The sequence below is a fragment of the Anopheles gambiae genome, chromosome 3 (assembly GCF_943734735.2).
Source record: "Anopheles gambiae chromosome 3, idAnoGambNW_F1_1, whole genome shotgun sequence".
NCBI classification, from domain to species: Eukaryota; Metazoa; Arthropoda; class Insecta; order Diptera; family Culicidae; genus Anopheles; species Anopheles gambiae.
The window spans coordinates 4,617,792-4,644,414 of NC_064602.1; the positions used below are offsets into that span (position 1 = coordinate 4,617,792).

The window sequence follows — 26,623 nt, forward strand, 5'->3', positions numbered from 1 at the left end:
CATGCAGCCAGAATTACATCGCCCCCTCAAAAAATAAGGAATCGTACGTACGTAAACAGACATGCATCATTATAATGTCGCTTAACGACCATCAATTGCCAACAGAATCGAATCAAAGCGCACCACCAGCCACCGTTTTGTCAGTGGTCCAAATCAATGGTGCGGAGACGTACATTAGAAGAACTCAAACTCACCCCGCCCGGTAATGGGAATTCCATACGCGGAACATCTTCTTTCCATGTGTTCCAAGCTTCACTTGCATGCGGTAATGACGAAGAAAAGCAGTTTGTAATTCAATCGCACGGAACAATTTATCCTTCATTGTATCAACAAGAAAGAGTAAACACACACAATCACATGCACACACAGATATCACAGGACTTTTACCGTACCAACATGGAACACCGCTCAAAATGCCACACTGATGATGGCCGATTTTCCCTGGGCAAAAAAACCACACACGAACATCGCTTTTCGTAAACAGTCGTAAAATTCCACTCAGTGGTTTTCACTCCGTTGTGGCTAGGGAAAGCCCTCCCCTCCCCTCTCTCCCAAAAACAGGACTGGCGCTCTCTGGTAAAGAGTTTTCACATAAAATGTTATAAATTACGAAACCACAAGCTCGTCCAGTTTGCCAAGCGTAATGCGTTCGCTAATAGAATTGATCCCGCCAGTATGTTGCGTGGTCGAAAAAAACAATGTGAAAATCACGACTACGTAAATTTAGAGCAAATTTAGGCAACAAAGCCGGGAATTTCATAACAATTTTCAACACTTTTTACCTGACCGTCTGTTCTGTTTGTGCCTTTAAAAAAGAGTGCATTTTGCACCATGCCCCTCTAAAACGTGCAAAACGGACAATCCGCTTGCCAACACTGTGCGTCATGTAATCCTCCTGCCACCACACCCCCTAGAAGGGGGAACGTGTTTGTGTCCGTGGCCAACTGATTTTTCTTTCTATTCTTCCCTCGACTCCGTTTGGCCCGTTGCGCCTTTGCGCCCAAACACTCTTACGCTAAGGATTACCTTTTGCGGCCCGTTATTTCTACCTTTTTTTGTCCTCCCTCCTCTTAGCTGTGTTTGCTAAATTCCATTGCAATGCGCTTCAAGTGCGCTCAAATGCACACGTACACACACACACACTCACATACATACACACACTAGGGTGCAGTGAGGTTGCACGTAACCGTAGAACAAGTAGAAAAAAGGCGACGGATTGTCCTTTCCATTCCATTTGTCCTACCACAATTGTCCGCTACGTGCCTCGATTCGCATCTAATGATTATCGACCTTTTTTTTCTTTTTTTTTTTTTGCTTGACCCTTGCAAATGACGTACCGGCAGATTTACTTACCCATTGTCGATATGGAAGCCTCTCTTTCTGGGTTTTTGTGCAAGTCTAAAAGTCATTTATAGGAACATTTTTTAAGCAGCTCAGGTGTGATTGACTACCTTGTTTGTCGGGTAATTTTGGGCAAATGTACTTTTTATTGTCCTATCACGTTCTTCCAAGAGGTTATTTAGGCATTCTTCGGCATCATCTCAGTTGGAGGTAGAATGGTAAATGACACGTAAAAATCTACTTTTTCAAACATCCTTTTTATGATAAAAATATCATGTACATTTAACGGTCATTTAAGCGAATCGAACATTTTTTCATATTTAATTGTGACTAGTTCTGAGTTTTTATGTTTCCAATGTAGCTTTCCTTCAGACTCAAATCATTCTTTATATTCCTTCCTTCTATCTTTACCGTATCAGAACTATTCTCCAATAAAAAGGCATAAACCCATTTCTTCAAAATTATTGACAGTATCTAAACTTTCAATCAGTGCAGTGACTTCAATAAGCATTTCTTCCTTCAATTTCCTTTTCTTTCAACACTTACCTATTGCAATCCTCCCCGTAAAACACTTCTACAAAAGATGAGTGTTATAATCATATCTGATTTCCAAACACAGCCTCTCTCAGCCCATGATTCCATTATTGCCGAAGTCCGAATGCCCGTGGCTTGGTTCACTTTATTTTCTAAATCAATCTCTTTTACCAGCCGCCACCAGAGATCCAGATTCTCGGTACCTGCACACTGCACGGCCCTTTTTACGATCCCTTTTTTCCACTGATCTCAAGCCCAGCTTTCGTTCCTTTTGCATTCCTAGAACTGTTTGAAAGTTCCTCTCGATCGCAGCCCCGTTCTATTACGAACCCTGTCCACAACAAACAACAAAGTGCACACAAACACAACCATTCGAGCACGAGCGTTCAAGTGGACCGGGTCGAAGCGCTTCTTATCCTTAGCCGAAGATCGTACAGCAAAACCCTTTTTTTGTGTGGAGGTTGGAAAACGGCACTTTATGGCCATTTTTAGCGATCTGCTCATCATCCGGGTGTGTATGCGTTTATGGCCGTAAACAGTTTGCAACGGTCGGCCAAAACGGCCAGAAGATCTTCAAGCGAGAGAGAGAGAGACTCGATCGATTTGTATGACCATCCTTTTTGCCCCGGCAGCTCTCTCTTGGGTGGTTGGTTCAACTTTACGATCCTTTAAAAAGCGGCACACCGATCAGCGTCAGAGGCGCAAAGCGACACAGAAAAATAAAGCACCCAAACACACAAACACACACACATGTGTGTGCGGTGCAGTATTACGTTTGTGTCTGCCGCTTGCCTTCCACTCCTGGGGTGGGTTCGAAAAACAAAAGAAAAATCGCAAAAAAGCCCCTAAAGTAACCCTTTCCTCCGCTTCGCAGGCTTTTGCAATAACATAACAGGATTAGCCGGGGCATTACAACGCATAATACCTCGACGGAAAGCTCGTCACGGTGTGCTGCACCACCGCGGACCTGGGTCCCCGGCGCTGACCGATGCATTGTTCTTTGCTTTGGTCACGGCATCCCTCTCGGCCATGCGGTCAGCGGGACACCGAATTGATGGGTTCCCCGAAGGACAACGGTGGCCACATCGTGTGTGCGGCTCTTGTGTTTGGCAACAAATTGTGCCAGAAACCTTGCAGCAACACCAACACGGGCGCAGCAGCAGTACGTACGGCAGGGTGGCGTGCGCGATCTCGTACAAGTTGTAATGCCGTTTTGCAAGCCCAAAGTTAATCCAATCATGGTCACGGTCACAGGGAGGCTTTTGCGAAAGGGGGAAAGCTTTGAAGTTCCTGCTGACCAACAAACCGGCATACATAGTGGTAAATAATTAGTTACACCAGTAGGAAGGGAGAGATGGAGTAATTTCATAAGAAAAATGCACATTCATGACATTCATGTCGGTTAGTTTGTATTGAAACTATAGAAAAAATGATGAATCTTAACTAAATTACTACTTATTCCTAGCTTTAATTGCCACACCAAAGATTTCATCGCCATTTCATCGTTTCAACCGATCGTCTTATCTCAGCTCTTTACACTTTGTACGCCACTGCCCTCTCAAACTGCCACCAAACGGCCGAGATGTTTGAGATAAAAATAAAAATTTCTCCATGATCGAAATAAACCAAGCAACGCGACAACGCTATAGACTAGTGATGTGCTGTATGGAGCGCACCCACGGCTCCGATCCGACTCCGACTATTGTTAGTTCGATTCCGACTCCGGCAAAATGAAACCACTAGATCCGCCCGGAGTCGGAGTCGTCCGGAGTCGTCCGGAGTCGACCGAAGTCGTCCGGAGTCGACGACTCCGAACGACTCCGAATGACTCCGAACGACTCCGAACGACTCCGAACGACTCCGACTCCGGGCGACTCCGGGCGACTCCGGACGACTCCGAATGACTCCGAACGAGTCCGAACGACTCCGGACGACTCCGACTCCGGGCGACTCCGAACGACTCCGGGCGACTCCGACGACTCCGAACGACTCCGAACGACTCCGAACGACTCCGGACGACTCCGACTCCGGGCGACTCCGGACGACTCCGGGCGACTCCGACGACTCCGAACGGCTCCGAACGACTCCGAACGACTCCGGATGACTCCGGATGACTCCGACTCCGGGCGACTCCGGGCGACTCCGTACGACTCCGGACGATTCCGAACGACTCCGGATATTGCAGCGCGGACCTGCCTTCCGGAGTCGATTCCGAATTTATCGGAGTCGGATCGGAGTCGACTCCGGATTTTTGCTAACTTTACCCATCACTACTACAGACCCACATTTCCGTCCGCATGGACATTACTCTCTTCCTGTTGGCTCTTCTTTCTAACGTCTAAGCGCTGTCTTGCTTGCTCTGGTTGACTTAACCAGCGTGTACGCTTGTACGACTGTGCGGACGCAGCAGAAGGTCTCGATCGTCGCCCAGCATCCCGCACGATCGTTAAATGTTTTCTATTTTCTTCCATTCTTGCGTTTTATTTTGTGTCTTTGCTGGTGATTTCGCGAAGCAGAAGCTCATGAGCGCGCGAGAGATTCATCTAGAAAGGTTAGTTTGAAATTAAATTAAAATTTAGACTCAATTCCCAATAATTTTCGTAATACAGTGCTTTGTTTATTCATCGCCTGACGAGTAGAGCAGACATTTGCAATGCAATTCAATAATTGAAACCAACACCAAATCTTTCGGCTTCCAAAATTTCCTAAAAACCCCCAAAACAAATGCCACCAAAAATCGTAAACGAATCGCTTGGATGCGTTTAACCTTCCCCACCCCACAAAAACACGAACCGGGGCGCCATCTAAACTCCTAGGCAGCAGGGGTAATGTACACGGGGAGCGGTGCAAGCGAGTGAAGCAGGGTGGCCGCATACACAACCAGCGCACACACACGCGAATCACATGGGGTGGGAGGGCAAAACGGAATTGCGTTGTGCTTAGGAAAGGAAAACAAAATTAACCGTCGGCGTCTGATTGGTGGACGGACCCGCACACAAGGCACTTTAGGGGCAGCGAAGATGCGACCCCCCCCCCACCCCCCACCCCGCAGGCCGAACAAAGCGCGATCATCACCGCGCGCGCGATCCATTGCGCTTCGTACCGGGCGGCCCCGGCGGGTACGCATTAATTTTCGGCTCAGTGCAAGAGCGAGACGCGTACTTGCGCGTTGCCCGTTTTTCCCCACCCAATGTACTATGCAGAGTGAGCAAGAGTGTGTGTGCGTGTGTGTGTGTACACTAACGCAGCTCGCTTCACCTCGCTCACACCTGTGTATTTGATGCTGCACCTGCTTCAATTGTTGCAGAGTGTATGCGAGTGTGTGTGTGTGAGTGTATGTAGCAGAGGGGTTGGAAGCGGTAAAGATGAGAGCTTACGTCACAGCAGGCGATGCGACGCGAGTGCTTTGGGGGGCTTTTTGATACGATGGAGCAGCTTCTCCAAACCCCCCGCCGATTATGGTTGCGCGACAAGGAAGCGTTAGAAATGTATTACACTCGCGTATGTGTATACGTATGAGAGAAAGAGAGGCAGAGAGCGAGCACGATACGCCGAAGACGTACCACGCACGTACCAAAAAGGGGAAAAACTAATAAAAGATGGTAATTTCAAATTCACGTACTCGCTCTCTCTCTCTCTCCCGCCTTTTCGATTGACGGCCGTGGCTCCAAAACGCAACACTCTCACCATTTCGCACACACATGCGCACGTTCCGTTTCTAATGCTGTCTATTTGTTTGCTTTCTGTGTGTCTGTGTGCGAGCATTAGAAGGGAGGGCTTCATGGAGCGACTTGGATGCATACGATGCTGTGTGTACAGCGCGTGAGATATTGCTCCCCTTTTTGCTTCGTGAGTGACACGAGCTGCAGCAACTCATTGCGAAGGGTAGCAGTGAGTTGCAGCTAGCCGCACTCACATTTAGCTGGAATGATTGGGAATTTTAAAACCGTTAGAAATGTTCTTATAATACGGAAAACAATCTTACAATTTGTATTATTAGAACTAAAAGAGTCACCAAACAGCAATTGTCACTGTCGCAAACAGAAGCCACTCAGAACAGAATAGAAACTCCACAGGATCGTTCTCAATCTCACGGGATCAGCAACCCAAAAACAGAGCACAGAGCCCTTCGTACACATTCTCATTGCAGCATGTCCTTTTTCTGTCTGTCCCTCCAAAACCATCGCTCCCTTTTTGTTCCATTCTTTGCACAATCCGGCTTTTACCTTCCATTTCTCACGTCTGATTTATGGGTTCAATTCGGTCGTTAATTCGGTTCCGCTGCATCTCTTACGCATTTCTGTCCGAATCCACCTACACCGTCCGCACCGACCCGTTGCCAGTTGCAGGTGAAAGTGTTTGAAGTTAAGGATCAGTTGCTCTTACTTTACTCGGCTGTACTTCATCACCAGCTATCAGGCAGGGTACAGGTATACCAGAGGGAGGGAAGAACAGCAGAAATACGTTCTATGCTTCTATGGTTGACACAGGGCCTTTCTTCGATCCCTTCTCAAGCATTGACAAATGATTTGTACATTCTGCAGGCTGACATACAGAGAGAGAGAGGGCAACTTTCCGGGCATCGGGGTGATATTTGAGACTAATCACGATCGTATCGGATCGTGCACTGTTGCTGCGCAAGTGGTGCCTGAAGAATGCTGCAGAACGAATTGTTACGCTGCACCAAGAAATCGGATAAGAATGACGCCAGGTATATTTTCTTGTTTTATGCTCGATGACTTGTTTCTTTTTTCGCTTACAGAAACTTACCAACTGCATGCATGCATTGTAAGGGAAGCATTTCATTTTTTTGAAAACAAAAACCATCATTTGTGCCTTTCTTTGGCTACAATACAAAATTGTATTTTACTCAAAAGAAATTTTGGCTGCCTGTTGATTAGGATTTTCATTTAATAACGTCCAATCAAAAGAAACGCATAGCTTACGCAAACTCCACTCCACCTAAAGCATGCGGCTTTTGATTAAACGCAAAACCCACATCAACTACCACCACTGCAGGCTTTTCAAATAAGTTCAAACCCACACACTTTTAATTAACTTCCTACTTCATTACTCAACTGTGCGCCGATTTTGAAAGCGTTCGGTTTTATTCGAACTGTGCTTCTTCTCCTTTTTTACCACCAACTTGCTTTCTTGCGTTTCATTCAAAAGATAGCCGTCTAGCCGAAGAGAAAGTGGATTTTACGTGTTACATCTCGTATGGCTCGCAGTGGCTATCTTTATGTTGCACGCACGCATTTGGCGTTGAACTAACGAAAAAGCGCCAAACAACACCCAGTTGAATGCATCTCGTTATGCAACCCTAACAAGGAGTAAGGCCGTTTTTTGGGGAAACTACACACAAGATGAAACCGTATCGCTAAGCTGAACGGATGGATGATAACAGTAACGGCCTCGGTCGATGAAGTTGGAGTCCATTTCGATGGAAAGATAAATCAGTTCAAAATCGTTGTCCAACGATTGCAACGCATTTCTTCTGCGCTTCCGTCACTAAAGTGCATCGGTGTGCAGTCGATTAAACGGAGAAGGGAGCAATATTGTGTCACTCGCGGCGTGTGCAACACGCTAAATTTGTGTGGCGGCACTAATATTTATTTCTAGCTAGTATAGTGTGCGTTTCGATGAGTGTGGGATATTGTTCCGGGTTCGGTTGTTTTGTCCAAGCTCCGAAAAGCTGCAAAACGCACACATTAAATCACTCACTCGCAGCAGCAGCAGAAGGAGGCAGTAACGCGCCACTCAAACGTCGTTGGCGGATGCTGTGCCTGTCTCCTGTGAGCGCTTCGCAACATAAACGACAAGCGCAACCAAACAGCGCTAATGCGTACCACTTGATCAATCAATTCGGGATGCATTTCTATCTCCACACGCTTGTTTGTTGTGAAAAGATTCCGATATAAACCATTTTCCACAATTATTTAACGCCACCGCGCTTTTGTGACATTCGGTTGCGAAATTCAACGGCTTCAAAAACAAGGCCAATAAGATTTTCTCGGTGGGCATTGTTTTGCATGTTCAATTGTTTTAGTAATTGTAGCAGCAGCAGCAGCATCACACCAACAAACTAAATGCCAAAAACCTTCGCTGGCGTGTTACACTGTTTGTCCCGCTTTGACGCGCTGTGTTAGTACGGCTATGCTCGGTATGATGCTGTCAGTTTCTAATGGTAAAACACTTCTCCTCCGGCACATTATTTGAGCTTACTGTTTGCTGCTGCCGGCGAAGAAAAGTATCGTAATCCGAGAGGATATTTTAATAGTAAAAAATTAAATTATTATAAAAAAATTAGATTTCATAACAGATTTGCTATGAACAATGTTAAAATCTTTACCAATAATTAGTTTACAAAATAAAGTCATTCAAATTGTTATGCTAAGCCTCAGCTAGCTTCCTAAACAATCGCTACAGCCTTTTCCCGTACGGCTAGGGATGTCTAATCTAAGCGTACAGTGGTGTGCGTTAAAAACACGCGGCAGTTCGTGCCGTTCGTGCGGAGCCCGAACGAGAGAGAGAAAGAGCAGCCGCAATCTCTCGCTTCCACAGCCTACTCACAACCGTACAGCCGCACACAACCAAACCCCGCAGCAGCAGCAGCAGCAGCAGGGAAGCAACAACAAAAAAACATTATGCTCCGGCAGTCTTCGGCACCAGCACGGGGTGTACACACCGGACTCAGTGTATGCGGCCTCTGTACGCAGCCAACTTCGGGCAGCAAATTTTGTTTGTAGCAACTGCTCTTGCCGTGCGGACACACACGCGTGCGTTCCGGTGTGCCCACCAGGCAGCGCGTCTCGTCAACCACAAATCTCGACAGTTCGCCGGAGGAAAGAAAACAACAGCCCACGGGCAGCTTCTGCAAAAAACCGGAGACCCGCAGACACACACACTAACCGCACGTCCGGTGCAATTTTTGCGCAAAGGCGCGCGCGGGTTTCGCGTCAGTGTGCACGGTTTTGGAGTTCGTACTGTCCAGTTTGGCCAATTGATCTAGTTTTGCGAATCTAGCGTTTTGCGCAAACACACAGCCACACACGTTGCGTACGTGTCCGAAATTCAGCCGGCAGTGGTGGGCGTTTGAGAGCAAGCAGCAAATGTGTAAGTGTGACAAGTGTTCGTTGTAATTGTTAGAAGTTTTCCAATGTTGATCGTTTGTTTTTTGGGAAGAGATTGAAAATTAGTGGAAAAAACGGTTCAAAACGGTGCTAGAAGAAGTTGATGTTTTTGTGACAAGTTTGTGACTTCCCAACGAATAATTGTGCAATTGCACACTCAAGTGATCCTCATGGTGCAATTCCGCTAAACTATGTAGTAGTGCAGTGCTAAAGTGAAAAATTCAGTAAAACTTAAATAAAACACTGCATACAAGGATGTTTTTTAACTGATTACCTAAATGAGTGAATAGTTCTTGCAATGTAATGCAATATGCCCGTATTCTAATCACATCTCAGTGTTTGTGCATCGTTGCTTTGGTATTTTGGGGAAATACGACGCAACGCGTCATTGCCCCCTGCAGTGAAGACACAAGAAAAATGGTGCATCATTAATGTCCCGGCTTAAAACCTCACGCCCCATTCGCGTACAGAGCTTATAAGCCTAATGCCGATGCAGCTTGGAAGTTATCAATAACCGAATCACCACGTTATCCAGCTGAATCCCTTCCCCGTGCGTTTAATCAAATTAATTATTATTTTGTGCCTTCGTCACCGTTGTCACTGCTGCCTGATTACCTGTGTGTATGTTTGTGTGTGTTTGTGTGATTGTCGGTGTGTATGCGTATACCTATCCCCTGAGCCCAAACCAGGGCTATGATAAGGGACAGTTCCAAAATTCGCTTATCTTCAACAACCGGCCCTCGGCTTCTCCGGGACCGTTTTGTGCCTCGCACGCAATCTCGCCATCGCTAGATCACTCGGCGCATCTTGCAAAGCAACACCTAAACTTTGTTGATCGTGAACAAACTGTAAAACTTAAAGCGATTATACCAAATGCTTCCAATATCGGTTTAATTGCATCGCTTTTGGGCACACATTTGCATCACTATCGCAGCGATAGGAAAGTTTTTATTTTTCTTAGCATTTGTTTATTAATTAATTTTACGCTGCCGTAGGCAAACAGCCAATTTGAAACAAGCAACAAAACCTGGTGCCTATTTTAACCCCCCCGATAACTATCGAACAAATCATAGTAGCCCGGGTTGGGCGCACGTACAATATGCCTATGCTGCACCTTGATAGTATCAGAAAACGGAGCAAACAAAAGAAACAAGGGTAGTTAATCAATTTTTTTTCTCTCAACTCACACTTTATGTACATCGCGTACACTCCCCTTTCGGTCCACCACCAACAAACTCCCGCTCCTTGCCCCCGACGCATCAACCCCGTCTGCAACAAAGTTGATTGATTTTGATTATGAAAAATTTGAACCAACAGTGATCAAAGTGTGCAATGCACAACACACATTCCCTAATTTTGGTGTGAGTGTGTATGGATGGACCTTTTGCGTAGCGTAGTGCGTTTTTGCTTCCTCTCCGCGGGCGGGGGATCTAGGCGGGTGTGTGTGTGTGCTTGTGTCCGTATACTTGCATTTGTGTGTGTGTGTGTGTGTATGTGTGTTTGATTGTGTAGTTTCGCGGGGGGAGAGAAAAATTGTGCATATCAGCTAAGCGGCTAGCGATAGGGAGCAGTGGAAAAAGGAAGAAGGCGTTTATTATTTTGTGGTGCTTTTACTGTTTTATTTGTCTTGTGTATGTGATCCAATTTCGTTGCCGTGAATGGTTAGTGCCGGAACAGAGCAGAGAGTTTGCATGTACAGAAAACGGTACCCTAAAAAAAGCGGCATTCATCAACGTTTGCGAGATCAAGTGAGAAAACATGGTGGAAAAAGACACAGTGCACAGTGAAGGGAAACGGCTTTCCTGTTTGCGTTTTTTTTTGTTGTTTAATTCCATTTTTGCATCAATTTAAAACGATCAAACAATTTCAATTTTTCAGTGTGTGTTGAAAGCAAAATGTGTTAATTGCGTTGTGCAGGCCCAGGCGATGGTGACTATGTTGAGCGCGAGGGTGCGTTAAAAACAACGAACCATAATCACAACGCCTGCCAAAGTGAACGGTCCAAGTGAGCGTACTGGGGGACAGCCATTGTTCTGTGCATGCAAGTGTTCTCGTATTGCCTAATGCACACCCTTCGGTGCATCAAAGTCGCAGCAGAACCGTCCCGAGGTATCACTTTTTTCTTCACATCCATTCTTTTTCCCTCCCATCGACCACAAATCTCGTCCAGCAGCTAGTGTGTTTCGTTCGACTTCTCACATTACATCCACCGCATCTGGCCATCCGTTGCCATGGTGAAGGAGATGATTTAGAACAGTGCATTGTGTCCTCAAACACGCACACCCCTTTGCACAAAACTATCAAACACTCCCTTCGATCCATCCTATCGATCGGAAAACACCCTCGGAATCGGATTAATCAATAACTCCGATGTACCGATGGCCTGCAGCGCTTTAAAGGACGCGCTAACGACCCCACAGTCCCCGCGTACACCGTCGCCAATGTCCAATGATGAAAAGCGTTAAAAAAAGGGTAAATCCAAAGCCGGGTTTCCCTGCGTATGTGTGTGTTTTTTAGCTTCTTTTTTCATTCCCCCAATTCCTAACCCTGCAGGGATCGGGGGAAAAGTTCGGTTTTCCGCTTTTGCGATTTTTGCCACTTGCATCCTCTCGCCTTGAAGGCTGTTATTTTTACTACGCTCAATCTCGTTCGTCCGTTTTCCGCGTGATGCTGGCGTTTTCCCTGCTCTCGCAACTCTGCTCAACTGCTCTGGCTGCTGGCGCGAAAAAGGAAAGGTTTCTCTCTCATTGTCTCTCTCTCTCTCGTGCGCTCGCTCGTCAGTCAGCTGTTGTGGAGCTGTGTGTCCTGGTTGATGTCATAAATCTCCTTTCGCCGGTCGATGCCGCCGTGGGTGGCTTTCAGCTGGAAAGCCGATAAACTCGGCTGAGAGAGTGCGCGCGAAAGCGCTGGAACTGGAAAGCGAACCAACTCTTCTTGAACTTTTCGTAAGATGGAAAACAATCCCGTAGAAAAAAAAACAATGCAAGATTTGAAGTTTTCGCTTCTCATTATGCTCGTTTTTCCTCCAGTCTTTTTGGAAAATAATAATTTCTATTCGTTGCAAACGAAAATCAATACAACATACCATTGCCAAATATTTCACCCCTTTTTGCGTTCGACCCGTACCAAATGGCCACGGGCCAACCCACGGGAAATCGAAGGACAACAATGGCAAACGATGCGATCGATTTCCGGATCCGCTGCACCATTCCTCTTGCCGCGTGCACACACACACACACACATACTGCCCAGGTTAAGATGGTTTGGTGCGATTTGCTTTTGGGAAAGCGACAGCAGCGACAACCCACCACCCCTTGCTCTGACCCTTGCAACGCCCAACGATCGAGCATGGACCAAAAAAACAGTACCCACTTTTCTACCCCAGTTTTTCTTCAGATTTGATTTCAATTCCCCGAGAATTCTTCATTGAATTTGTGTCTGTGTTTATGACACAGCGGTGGGAGAGCAGTTCCCGAGTTTTTTTTTTTCTCTCGTTTGTGCCTATCCCGTCGATACGCCCTTCAATTGCACTCGTTTTGGTCGCGTGTGACGTTTTGGCCATTGTGCAACGATTTCGCAACAGAGCGGGGCAGTTGTTCTGCGTTGTTCTCCACGCTTCCCTCTTCGATTAGGATCTCCGGAGGATGGGTAATTTTTGCGCTGCCTGGGTTAAATGGGATTCTTGCAATTGTTCCAAATGTTCTACTTTTCGCCCACTTTTTAATAGGGTCGCCGATGATGATGCTGCTGCTGCTGCTGCTGCTGCTGCTGCTGCTGCGTTGCGTATCTTCTTTCCTGTTTGGCACAAGTATCGATGTCGAGATTGGCCATTAGCGTTGGTGTATTGCTTCGGGAGGATTAAAAAGCAACCCTTCGTTTAACGCGCAACGGCCAGAACAGAACGAGCAGGAAACAGGCGTTCTTTGCGTTGTTTGCGAGCCATGCAAAAAGCAAACTACCAGATTTGTGATTTTAATTCCCACTGGGAAGCAAACTGTGCCATGCTGGGAGGAAATGAAGGGCACGATTACGGATGTAGCCCCTTGATTTTACAGTACCCCAGCAATGCTGGAAATAGCAAACAGTGAGGCAATGATGTGTCATCTTTCCGTGGAGTTTCTAGTTACGCACATTGTTTTGCGCGAAGTTTGCTTCACCGACGGAAGTTGACCTCCGGTTTTGAGGCACTTTATGCTTCAGTGAACGTATCGGATGAAGAAATAGGAATTTGTAAGCAATGTTCTAAGGGAGCGCCTCTCTGATAGAACTTAAAACAAACCATCTTTTTTCACCACAAATTATACACTCAATAGTACGTTCTATTACACCTAACAATTCACAGTGTTAGGGGCTCATACACCACATTGTAATATTTTCCTTTTATTTTAACCACACTCTAATGACTGCCTTACTCGTTCCTTACTCTGCTCAATTCAATGAAACATGCATAAACCCTTATGACACACACACTCCGTGCTGCCACTTGCAAGTGTCTATCAGTGTCACAGAAAACCGCAAACCCGAGCCCACCGCACGCGGGACAAGATACGTAATGACACGTTGTTAAATCTCTCTCTTTCAATCGATTCCCGGCCCAATGATGGCGACGATGATGAGCCAATGACATGGCCCCTACGGTCCAGTAATTAGCGGTATGCGAAAACCGGGCCCCAGGGCCGGTGACGAACGCAGGGACGAGAACCGTCTTCAGTTGCTAATTTTCCCGTGAGACCACCGGCCACGTGCTTCAAGCGCATGCCTTTCTTACCGCGAAACCAAAGCGAAAACAATAATTTATCTACCTCTTTCGCAGGAAGAAAGGTTTTGTGCGCATTATTTTTGCAGGCGCATAACCTACTGATAACCTACTTTGAGGGGTTTTATTTCTTAGTGCAAAGAAAGAAGACAAAACTGCATAACAGAGCGTCCCAATCGATTACTATCGATCGGTGTTGGTACTGCTGGAGGGCGTAAAGGATTTGCGTTTCCATCATCAGCGTCTGACGCTTGGTGACGCTATCTCGCCGCATGTCGGACGGGTAGCCTACCTTTCAGGGGCGCGATGATGAGTCGGAAGGAAATTACCATCGCGAAACTTTGCTGGATCTAGTTAGATCATATTTCAACCGTGCACCGTGGCTATTAGTTCCCATTCTCTCTCTCTCTCTCTCCATGCCCATACACGTACGGTAGTGATTGTGATGCAACCACAACAGTGAAGCAATAACGACGTACCTTTCCAGTGTACAGTAACTAGTGTGGCAAAAACGGTGAGCACGGTTCATCTTTCTCTTGGTGAACAGTTGTCTCCCTGCATGTGTATGGTGGTAGAAATTCGCGAACCAAACTACATAGTTGCTGCTGTGCCTTGAGGTAAGCGATTGTGATTGTGTGTTGCTGTCACTGCTGCATCGTAACCCCTTTTCCGCCGCGTGCACACCCGGTAGGTGTCTGCTGCTCCCCCGAGGGTGGAACTGAGTAATTGACTTTAATTGAATTAATCGAACGAACCGACGAACGAACGTACCGTGCACGCTGCCGTGGAGAGAAGGTCGCTAATGCACCTAAAGTTCTCCGTGATCGGTCGGGGTTGGAGAGAAGATGATGGGGTGGTGAAATGGTACTTAGTATAGATCCCCCCCTTCACCTCATTTCGCTGACACACACTACCGACACTACCGATGAAAGTAAATTCCTTGAGCAAGTAAATAGAAGCTAATAAAACGACACAAAATGGTAAAGGCGAAACAAAACCAAAAACAAAATCGCGACCACTCCAAACGCCCCCTGCCAATGGATATTGGAAAGAACTTCTCCTCTACCTCTTAACGGTGGCTTAAGTTGCTGGCCCCGAAGGTATGAGTCACCCATGGGAAGGTGGCTAGGGTTTAATCTAATTGACAATTATGTAACCAAGGGAAGAACGAACTTGGTGTGTGGGTGTAGGCGTGCGGAAGAGGGGAAATCGCACAAAACGTTCTACCGCTTCTACCTACCTTCTGCCCTGTGCTCAAGGCAATCCCGGGAGACTCCCTCCGCCACGGAGCACAGTGTACCTGTGCGGAAGGGGTTGCCGCTAACCAGCCACTTGTCACTTGGTTGTTTGCCTTCGCGTTCCCGATGTTCGGAGTTAGGCAATTCGCTTCGTGCTAACCCAGTGGCGCTCTGGAAGTTGCTATACTTCCTTCCCACTGCTTACATGTGATAGTGAAGTGGAAGTAGTGCAAAATTGAGTCATCTCTACCGTAGTTTAAATCACAGATGAGGTATTTTTTCTACTCATCCTCCTCCAACTACATCTCCTTCAACCGGGAGTGCTAGGTGGGGTAAGGGGTTTTGCTTAAAACTTAATTTGATTAGCGAAAATTGAAGCCAACGAATGATTTATGCTATCTTGGCGTCTAGGCAGCACACTGGTTGGCCCTATCAGGTTTGGCATGCTCCTCACCGCTGAACCGCTGTACCCGCACCGACATGCTCAATCCTCCAAAACGGTGTGTGAAGTGAAGTGTTACTAAACCATCTTTTCATTCGCCGAATCCATCGATTGACGACGACGAAGACGACGATGGCGAAGACGTCCCGGCGAAGACATCGTTCTCACGTTAAAGCGCTTCGCGGTGGATGAGTTTGTAGTCGCAAATGCTCCCAGTGCAGACACTCCAAAAGGACGAGAGAGCTTGCCAAGAACTCGCACACAACTACGTACTGCCGATGATCGTTTGGCGAAACCAGGAACGACGGTTGGCGTAGACTGGGAGACTGCGAGTAATTAATTCAAGGATTTTTAATCGTCAGCATGGTGCCATCGGTCTTCGCCCTTTCTGGCGTAGGAGAAAAGGAGGTGGATGCCGCGGGGGCAATTGCTATTCAAGCGGGGGTAGTTTGTTTGTGTGTGTGTGTGCGGCTGCTTGCTTGCGGTGACAGAAGGTAGAAAGAGACACAACAATTGGCACTCATCCCGAAAACGGGAAAGAAACGACGCCAAGAAGGGTTGACGGATTCGTTTCTAATACACAACAGCCGTTAAATTATGACGAGTCTCAGAAGCGCTCAGAGGGAGGGAAGGCCGGAAAAGTTATGAACGGGGTTTTTGGAGACACACAGAAAACCCCGCAGCTCCCTCCCGTTCCGCAATAATAATGGCTTACTCCTACACAAGCAAGCAAAATTCGGCGTCAGTGTACGTGCACCACCGAGCCGGGCGTACTTGCGTGCGCCTATGTATTGGTGCTGGTAATTAGAATCCTCCCGCCCCCGTACGCCTGCCGAAAAATGGCCGTGCCTGTGCCGTGAGTGTGCCCGGTGTACACACCCGGAAAAGTCCATCCATCCTGAGCTGGTGTGGTGGCTAAAGCAAAAGTAGTGCAAAAACCGTTTCGGTCGGTATCGTTGCATTGTGTACACCCGAACGGTGAGAGGGAAAACACAATCGGGACTAGTCGCTGTGTGTTTGTATGTGTGTGTGTTTGTGTGAGAGTGACAGAGAGCGTTGCAAACGCAAGTAAGAAAGACGGAAAAATTGCACGAAAAAGGATCTTCCGAAACTTCCCCTGCAAGGTATGCAACACAAATACAGCGGCGGCGGGCGCCCGAGCAAGGCGACACTCATTTATCCTGGTGCCATCCCGGTCTGCGAGAGGTGATGAACGATGCGAAATTGGTTGCAGATGGGGTGAGGGTGCGAGACTGGACATTCGCACACACGCGAGACAGTGTGCGGAGGGAGGAACCGAACAAAACAAAACGGGGAAAAAGGATTAGTTTTCCGCCGCCAGTTCCGCGCCGTTCAGGGGGCGCAAACTACTGCCAGAGGAAATGTGTGCCCGTTTTTCGCGAACCACCCATGGCGCGCACGGAGCATAAATAAACGGTTAGCCTTAGACACACAGTCACAGTCTCCTCCGGTGCGTATGTGTGCGCCATGTACACGGGGGACACGTACACACGTACTCACGAGTGTGTAGTTTCACGTGGCGGGTGAAGCGAGATCGCGAACTCACGGTCTAGTGTTGGTAGCAACCAGGCCGAGTAGTATTAGTAATAGTTGAAGGAAAATTATCCCGCCCGATGGTGGTGCACGTGGGTATGAAAGAGTGCTCCTGTGTTCTCTGATTAATCGTTACATTGCCCGCATTCTGCTACCACGCATTCTCCCCCTGATGCGCCTGAGGACCACATTAATTCACACACACAGTCTCGCTGTCGCGGCATTAGCCGGGTATTCCGTGACGGCCGTATGATGGGGAGGGGAAAGGGGTATGCAGAGGTAAAATCGCGCACTAGCGGAATCTGTTTGCTGATTAGGGGTGCTTGCTGATGAGGTGGAACCATCACCCCCTTCTATGCCCCACTCCCGTCAACCCTCTTGCCGTTCTTCCCGTTGCCACGAGTGACGATGGTGACGACGACGGTGGGAGCACAATTTAGGGAGAGCAAAATCGAGAGTGCAAACGTGCGAGTGCGCAAAGTGAGAGTTCAAGTACTTGTAATGGCCCTCCGGGCGCACCATACCCTCTCCCATTTATCCCCGCTTCTCCCCCCCCCCCCCCGAGTTTGCTGGGCCCTTTTAATTCCTACACGATGGAAAATATCCTTTCGCTCGCTGATGAACGACCGGTGAGTAATTGTTCCGCCCGAATCCCCGAGAGCATTACCTCGGTACAGGCCACCGGAGAGACGGGTACAAACCGGACTGCAAAACAAGAAACAAAGCGATCGCTCGCTCGGCATGCCAAGAAAGAAAAGCAACACAATCTCCCGACGGTAAATAGCGGACGAATGGAAGGGAGTTGAAGTTTTTCTACCATGCCCTTTCGCTTAGAGACTGCCGCGAGGAAAATCTCTGCTGCCGCTGCTGCTGTGGTGACGATTAGAAGATGAGTGTTGGGAAAAATGGACACTTTAAAACACTGAAACGGTGCTGACATTAGAATTGAAGATGAAGAAATGGTAAAAGGGGTAGTAGTGTAGTAGTTGAAAAAACGGCAGTTCGTTACCTTCTTGTAGGTACTATCTCTCTCTCTCTCTCTTTCTCTCTCTCGTTTTGTCCTTTTCTATTTCTCTCCCTCTATCTCGCGCACTCGCTTTCTCGCGTTGCTGTGCTGCTCTCGTTACACCCAGCCCCAAGTAGCGAAGATAGACGGATGGCTTTGGGGCATGATGGATCGGAAGGGAAAAGTTAATGCTGGCACAAACTGAGTCTCGGGCTGGAAAAATCAATACAGAGCACAATAACGCGATGGTGATAGTTTTCGGAGCGCTCATTTACGCCCCATTTTAATCATTGTTCACGAAACTCGGTACTCCATGCACAATTAGTGACGATGGATGATTCCAATGAAAGGATGACTAATCGATAATGAAGACAGAAACAATTTACCATAATAGCACCGATACACACAAACGCACAAACTTTGCTTGTTTAAAATATGCTATTATAAATGTTCTTGTATTTCTATTTAATTTAGATTAATGCAATCAAACTGCTAACACTGTGCAATTCAACAAAATTAGCCAACCGAAGAAGTCGTACAAGCCAGTGCTAGTGTGTGTTGTACAAGACAAGTGTATACTAAATCCTCACTCTCGTATACTAAGCGTGTGTTTTATCGGAAGCAGCAGCAAAGTGAACGAACGAAGGTGTCGTGACAGTGAAGTAGTTTGATAGCCAAATTTTGCCGTTTATTTTTATAGCTCGCTCTATTCGAATCATATAAACCACAAAAAAACGTACGTTTGTACTAGAAAGTGAAGCATTCTATGCAAAAAAAAGTGAACCCTCGTTTCTCGTGTTCGTGTAAGCAGTTTTAGACGTTGCGGAAAGCAAATTTCACGGCCGAAGCGCATCCCTCATCTTCTCTGCCCATCTGCTGCAGTATCATAAGGTGAGTAAAACACTTTAATTGATTGTTCAATAAAGCAATAGAGCGAGCGCTCACTGCAAAGGATTCAATTTAGGGGCGCGAGCAGCCAGTTTCGAGCAGTGGCGCAAACTGTGAACAGTTCGACTTCAACGCGTTTGACGACGAAGCATAATTCATTCATACAATATTTCTCGTCTCTTGCCTCACGCACACACACACACACACACACACACACACACACACACACACACATACACGCGGCAGAGAATGCTCACATTCATGAATATAAATGCTCCCGGTCGCACGCGTGACGGCAACGCATACGCACGTATTATTTGCGTAAAGGTGGAAAGGCGCATAAGGAACAAAAACAAACCTCCCCGCGACATACACATCCCGCACCGCTCGTTTGGCTCGTTCGCCGGCAGGGTGGATGCTGCCGGCGAAAAGCATCCTTTAAAGCGTCCAAGAGCAAGAAAGAACGCATGAACGAGAGCGAGAAGCGCAATAAGCGCGTGGTTCGCGTAAAGTGGGAAAACTCGATTCACGCACCACGGTCGGCCACGCTTTCGGGCAGCCGAAAAGCGGGAGGAAATAAATATTAAATAAAATAATATGTTTTTACTAGCGGTTGGAGGTTGTGGGGGCGCGAGGACGGATGGCGCGCGACATCGGGATCACTTCTGGGGGAAAGCGCTTGCAGTTGACGCTTTGGTTCGGGAAGGTCACACCGCGCTGTTGGCACAGACGACGCAGACGAAATGTCTCTTTTTTTCCTTTTCCTACCTCGATGCTATGCTTGGAAGCAAAAATGTGTCTTCTTTTCCACGGACAACAAGCGGAAAAAGTCATGACCGCGTGTGTTTAAGCGGTATACGGGCGCAAAACGCCCCGTGCGCCTTTGTCAATAAGTCACCACGCGTTTCAGCCGACCTTCCCCGTTCCAACAGAGGCAAGGATACGTCATCGTCCTTCTTTCATAAACACACACACGCACACATTCCCACCAAACACGATGAGCGAGAGCGGGGGCACGCGGGAGCTTGATGCTGTTAATTTAAACTGAAAACAGCGTGTTGTATGTGGGGAAAAAAGAACGGAAAACAATTTACTCACACTTTTAACTGCCACCACCACCGCCGCGCCGCCATGACCCGACCCGCAAAGGCGAGAAAACGGTTCGAGAGGAAATCAAACAACAAAACCGTACATCCAAACACAGCCGCAGTCAAGCGACAGGGGCGCAAAAAAAGGCACAGGAAGGATACGCGCGTGCCGGCGTGTTCTGGTGGAACGGTTTTGCCACCCACAAGGAATTTCCCGTTTTGCATCCATCCTCTTCGGGGGATGCCGTCATCGACATCATCATCATCAACATCATCATTGCCGTCGTCGTCGTGGTCGTCGGCGGGAACCTTGCTAGACGGTAACGCTTCACTTGATGGCGTGCGACAAACCGAAAAAGAGGGAAGTGAATGAAAAGGTGAAGAAAAGAATGCTAAGGGAATCGGAATGTCTGGGTGTGTGATGGGGGGGGGGCATGCGGCTACGGCCATGGTACGTAAAGTGCGGTTAGGCGCTGCCGAGTGGGGGAATTTTCGTGGAAATCCGATTTAGCCGAGCTGCTGGAAACGGGCGTGCATATGGCTGCCGCCGTTCGTGTAGGTGCAGGAAAAGGTGGTGGAATAACAAAAAACCAACAAAAAAAAGAAGTTTCCATCCGTTGATTGTTACATGCTAGTTAAAGCTGGTGAGTGTCTGTGGGCATGTCCGGAACGCGATCGGAAAATTAGGCCTACTTTAATGTATCAATTTTTCATCTGCAAATTGATTTTATATTGCTTGTTAATGCGGGCTTAGTGAGGTGCTTCTATAGAGCAATGGCAAAGCACTAGGACTTATACACAATGTACTGAGCGTTCGAGACTCGTTCAGATAGATGATTGAATCCCTTTTCACATCGTCATATAATCGAAGTAAGTTGTGAAACAACTTCTTTAAATTGCTTATCCGTAAACGATTACACAGACACGTCTCTGCGCTTTTGTGATTTCTCAGCACTTCTTCTTCTGAGTTGGCTCTCCTCAGATTTCGTGTATGTTGTTCGTTGTGGTCTCTTTTTTCGCATCATCCTCCAAACATGTTCATTGACCGGCATTTTGCTGGCACGTAAAATTCTGCATCCGCCAAGAGGCCCGCAAAGTTTTAAAAGCACCAGCACCAAGATAAACACACGAATCGGAAGAATGAAGCAACACAGATCGTATGTTCCCGTTCACACAATCGTCATCTCACACACCCCGATGATACCCAATGCTCGCCCCGAAAAAGTATCTCTTATCGCAACCGTGAATTGATAAAAGCAAAGCGAGAAGGAAAACCGCTGAATGAACGGAGCAGTTCTTTGCGTCCGATGCGAAATTTGATTCATTCGCTTCGCTACTTCCCGTGCCCGTGTATGTCGTGTCTTGCGTGGATGACACTTTGCCTTCGCATTGGTTTCGGAGGCCCACGCTTTGGTGCTAAAAGATAAAAAAAGACACCACGGTGTCCGGGTACGGTGGTGGAAGAAGATCATTCTCCCCCCTACCCGGGGCTCGTTCCATTGATTGTCCCAGCAGTTGTCCCCGATAAGAAATCATAACGAAGCACACATCATCCGCTGACCATCGTTCCCTATCGAGTCCCTGTCCCCGTATCGAAGCGTGATTGAAAGCGTTATTAATCAAAGAGAAACCAAACTGCTTCAAACTGCTGACCTGTGCTGGGCAATACGGCCGAGGGCCCATTGCGCACACGATTACGACGAAAGTGTCCAAAGTTTTCGCATCCCACACCATCGCGAGCAGTCCGCCTCCCACAACATGTGATGTCCTACGCCTGCTGCCTTCCTGCAGATATTTCGTCATATTCCGTGACGGTTATTAGGCGCACGATTATGTAATAATAATCGATAGAAACCATAACCGATCGGCCATTCTTTTCTGGCCCACCGAAGGTGTCCTTGTAGACGGCACCCTCCCGGAACAATTCCGGGAAAAAGTGCTTCTGCACGCCTTCTGCGCGTCGGGGGTGCGTCGAACGGTTTCGCCGGTACGCCGCCAATACTGCCGGTGCAGCTCGGTAAGAGGCACACTTCCACAAGCCGAATCACCGCAGCCAGAAACAATTTCAATTAATCTTAAGTACACGCATAACTCCGGGATACTTTCCATGGACGATTCGTGGTGCGATTGTGTGTGTGTGTGCATGGTCCCCAGGCGAACGACGCCATCGACTAGCTCTAATGAATTTCGTGTGTCCCTGTTGAGCCTGGTCGGCCTCAATGAGCAGGACGCATCGATGCAGAAAGTTGGTCGATCGGTGGAGGAACGGCCGCCAAAAATTCAAGTACCGTTCAGAGTGCCGACCCTACGGCGCCCAGGTGCAACCCGATGGGTGTCAGATGGACGGGACAGCATCGGGTCAAAAGTTAGGACAACTATCTGCTGCCTACTACTACTACTACGCCGCTACGGTGCGAGAATTGCCCGTGGTGTAGCGATTAGTCAAACGATTTTTGGACCAACCTCGAGATGGTGGCGGTCCCTTCCAGGAACGCCGTCTGCAAGAAGCACACAGAACGAATGTCACCAAACCCTCCGACGTGGTTGCTGGGGAGTTATTGATTTTCGTACTCTGCCCGTGCCACAAAACCGGCATCAGCTTCGTCGCCGTGGTCGTCGCCGTCCTAAGGCGTGAGTTCAATTTTATCGTGCGCTCCTGGGGAACTGGGGACTTGATAGAATGGACATTCAATTTGTCAAGCCTTGGGTGCAAATGGAGCAGCAATGGAAAAGGATCGCGGCAACGCGCGCGCGACATCCTTGGGCGAGCAAACTTTTGCAGCTGCTTGGACGAGCGCACGGAGCACTGTGAAAGTCTGTCTGACGACTTTTTGTGACAGCCGCCGCCCACCACTGCACGTGTCAGTCTGGTGGAATTTATTCGATCTCCTTCACCTCCAGCCGGGTTCCAGTATCTTCCAACCGAGCTGGTGTAATTAACTTAAACTTACATTATCACAATTGAGCGCAATTGGGTGCGGGCACTGGGCGATGGATTTCGGTCCGAAAATTGCGTTCATTTGAGCATTAAACCGCTCCCTGTCGCACATTGCCCTTCTCACACCGCTACCGCCTAGCAAAGAGAATCAAATCAACGACCGCCCAAAACCTCCCCGAAGTGCCCCGGAGAGTGTCTTTGATGAATTGCGTCAATATTCGCCCCACCGTCGCCACCATCGCTGCATGACTCTCTGTCTCCATGCGCGCACTGGTCCATCGTTACTGCGCAAACGAAATAGAAATTTGCCACCACCCCTTTTTCGGTGACCCCCAATTCACACCCTCTCGGCCAGTTCCCTCACGCCCTATTTTGGGGCGACCCGGCCGCGCGCGCGCTCGCTATCTATCGGGGCGAGGAGATCCGCGAACGCTGATTGTGTGTGCTGTCCCCCGTGTCTAGGGGACGCCGCCGCACTGGTGTGTCTGTCTAATCGACTTCTGACGCGTACAAGTCGTGGGGCGCCGGGTGGGTTCCCTGTGCCAAATATGTGTGAACGGACAGGAAGGAACCGCCGGGGGCTTTTCGGCGGGACGGAGAGCACCGTCGGGGGAGGGGCCGCACAGTCGGTGTCGGTATGGAAAATAATTAATATGTCGTAAAATGTAATTAATAAAGTTTTATTACTTCCTTTTTATCAGCGGAACGGCACCGTTCCGTGCTTTTCGACGAGACGGCTATAACCACCACCACCACTACCATCACGACAACGACGACAACGACGATTGTCAATTGCGATTGTCGTCGCTTGGGCCTCTGTGGTAGTGTGGTAGTTGTCATTTGTACAGCCGCAACATCGGCAACATTGGCAGAAGCAGGGCAGGAACCAGGGCCGTTTGATGGAAGCGCGACCATGACAACGATCCGCGGGTCGAGGCCGAGACGCAGGCACAGTGCCTGCGTTCAGTTGTCGCGCACATACGTCTTCTTCTCCTTAACTGCCATTCGAATGGGCCGAAAAACGACTGGCCGGACAGGGCCGAACCTCCGGGATCCGGGCGTAAAGGCGTGCCCGTGCGGCGAGAATGCGAGACAGCATGAATGATGATGATGGCGGAGCGGAAGTGCTCACAAATTGCAATGCAATTAATGACGTTGCAGTGCCGCGGGCAGCTATCTGCTACTGCTGGCTTGGCTCTTGGCATCGTGATAACTCCCCCCAGGAGGTCTAGCCGACACTGCTGGAGGCGAACTGAGGGGGGGTAGAATAGGGTTGCTATGGCGGCCTAAAAAGCCATGCGCCTGAAAGGTAGGCTAAACAATTGCACCAAATTCTTTGCCACCGGAAACATCTCCTTTTTTGGAGAGGGTTGAGAGTCATTGCTGCCGAGGTTACTGTTTCGCCAGTTTGCACAACTCTTTATTTTCCACTCAGACACAGATAAAGATAAGAATGCGAACTCCGGCTGCCATTTTCTTGGAGATTGTGCAATATTTAATACCAACCAGAAAAAAAACACCCCAGAAAATGATGCTCTGGCCCAACGCCGAGTGTTTCGTGCCGGGCGGCCACCCAGCACCATAGCATCAACATGTTGTCGATAGAGCATTTTGCCTCGTCCCTTTGTGCCTTTTGTTTCATGCACCCGTGTCTTCCAGTGCCGGCTGTGGCCGTAAGCGATTCTAGCGCTTCATTATTCTTTGCACTAAATATTCTCTACCCCACCATTCCGAGGGTCGCATCCCTCCGTTGGAGGTTGTGTTTGTGTGACTGCACAGGACCGCACAGAAAGGGGAACGGCACGGAACTCTTGGGAGGCTATGGTTTTATAGCCTTATTATTGCGGACCTCCCGTCACTCATTTTCCAGTCGGCTTCGTTTCAGCTATTCTTTTCGTGCTGGCGCTGGGGAAGCCTTGGCGTGGAAGTATCGTTTGGAGCATCATTGGCGCTAGAAGCATGAGAGTTTTATGTTCTGTTTTGTGGATGTGTGTGAGTGTCTGTGAGAGAATGGTCATTTGGAATCGATGCTTAAGCGGTTTCAATGCTAAACGAATGACGTCTCCGATGCAGGTAGTTAAAACAAGCGCCTTTTGAGTTTTTTGGGACGAATTTCGTTGGGATGCTGTCTAAGAATTAGCACTAAATATTTCTTAGAATCATAATCTCAAAGGCAAAAAACCATAAAAATATTGGAAACTCAAATCTTGCCCAACTACTTTAACTTCCCACGGTCTGTGTGTTTGTGTCCTTGGCAACTGTGTTTTAAAGTTCTCTCCTTTTACGACCTCCGAAGAAGATACGCCGAAAGCTCCAAAAATATCGACCGACAACTTTTCTAGAATCCTTCACCGATGATGAAGGACAGAAACATTGTCGTGTTTGTTTGTCGGTACCGAAAAACACTGTCTACGGTCTTTATTCATCACCGGCACAAGTCCAACCTGCCACTACTACTACTGCTTGTCTACTTCGTCCAACCAAAGATGTTCCTGTGTGTGCCCGGGCGCGGGCTGTGTCCGCCGGACGGTCGTAACTTTTTGACGGCAGCATAACCATGACATAAGCAGAACAATGGCAAATAGACGCCGAAATAATTATTATTTATTGCGGGCGCCGAAGTTGCTCTATTGCGCGAGCAGTGCATCTACTTTGCGGCGGAGGGCTGTTTTTTGGTTCTTTTCCCCCGCTGTTGTCCATACGAAAAGGGTTTTTTTTTCCTTTTCGGGGGTAAGAATGGCTGCCCAAAGAATGGCTAGACCAAGCTGAGCGAAGCGAAGAAAAGTACAAACTTGAGCATGCGGGAGTTATAATGGGAAAGAATCATCACCAGAAGGAGAGAGCCCCCAATGGTCGAGAATGAAATATAAGAGTTCAACAAGCAACTGACAGCCAGTGGGTGACTTCTGTTGCACTCCGAGGGAGCAAAACAAAAAACTAAATTCGGGAACTACCAACACGACTTGCTTGGGTAAAGTGGAAACATAAATACCCGTCTCGTGACTAATGTGGACCGCTCTGTAGAAGAATTATGTTGATGAAATTGTTTTATGCAATGAGCAATGAGTGTTTCCTTCAGTTGAGCGTCGGTACACGCATTGATATCTAAATTGTAATAAGCAAACTAATTGCTTCTACTTTTTGGCCGGATGCCTTCCATCAATAAACGCTACAAAGTATTTCGCCCGAACGATCGACCAACTCGTTCGCATTTTATTGCGCTGGCTAGCCATAAAGGTATGGTGAATCCTTTCGGCATTTTTTTTTCACGTCTCCTTCCATCTTTAAAGTTTCTTCTAATAGTTTCAAATTAGTCAATGTGAAACTGTCTACCTAAACCTAACCTTTCGGCATCGGGGCCCGAGACAAGGGTAACACACGCATGCATACACACACAAAAAAACCCTCACTAAATCCTTTACGATGCCGCCATTGGGGCAGGCCGCGCAAAATAACTCATGGATCATAAACCGAAATATAATGTATCCTTCCACGAGGTGCACGAAATGTTCCCAAAAATTAGAGACACACAGCAACAACACCAACAAAAAACACGGACGCGCTCTGGGCCGTTTTTTTACGGGTGTGCAATATTTTTTTATTGTCCTCATTATTTATTTTCTCTCCGCTTAAATGAACCGGACGCGGCGATGGCAGGGACTGCCAGGCGGGACATAATTTGTACCGAGATTCCATGAAGTTTCT

At 47.9% G+C, this 26,623-nt stretch overlaps 1 protein-coding gene across 7 annotated transcripts in view; it reads left to right on the forward strand.

Annotated features, from left to right (window-relative positions):
• Positions 1–8,514: 8,514 nt before the first annotated feature.
• Positions 8,515–26,623, forward strand: part of LOC3291640 (protein abrupt) — a 109,725-nt gene continuing 91,616 nt past the window's right edge. For 3 of the 7 annotated variants that reach the window (XM_061653644.1, XM_061653646.1, XM_061653645.1), the window contains exons 1-2: positions 8,517–8,991; positions 18,479–18,895. The gene's annotated coding sequence lies outside the window, so the exon portion shown is untranslated. Of the gene's footprint in view, positions 8,992–10,886; positions 11,118–18,478; positions 18,896–26,623 lie in introns of all 7 variants that reach the window. The other 4 variants (XM_061653641.1, XM_061653640.1, XM_061653642.1 and 1 more) reach the window with 3 other exon arrangements.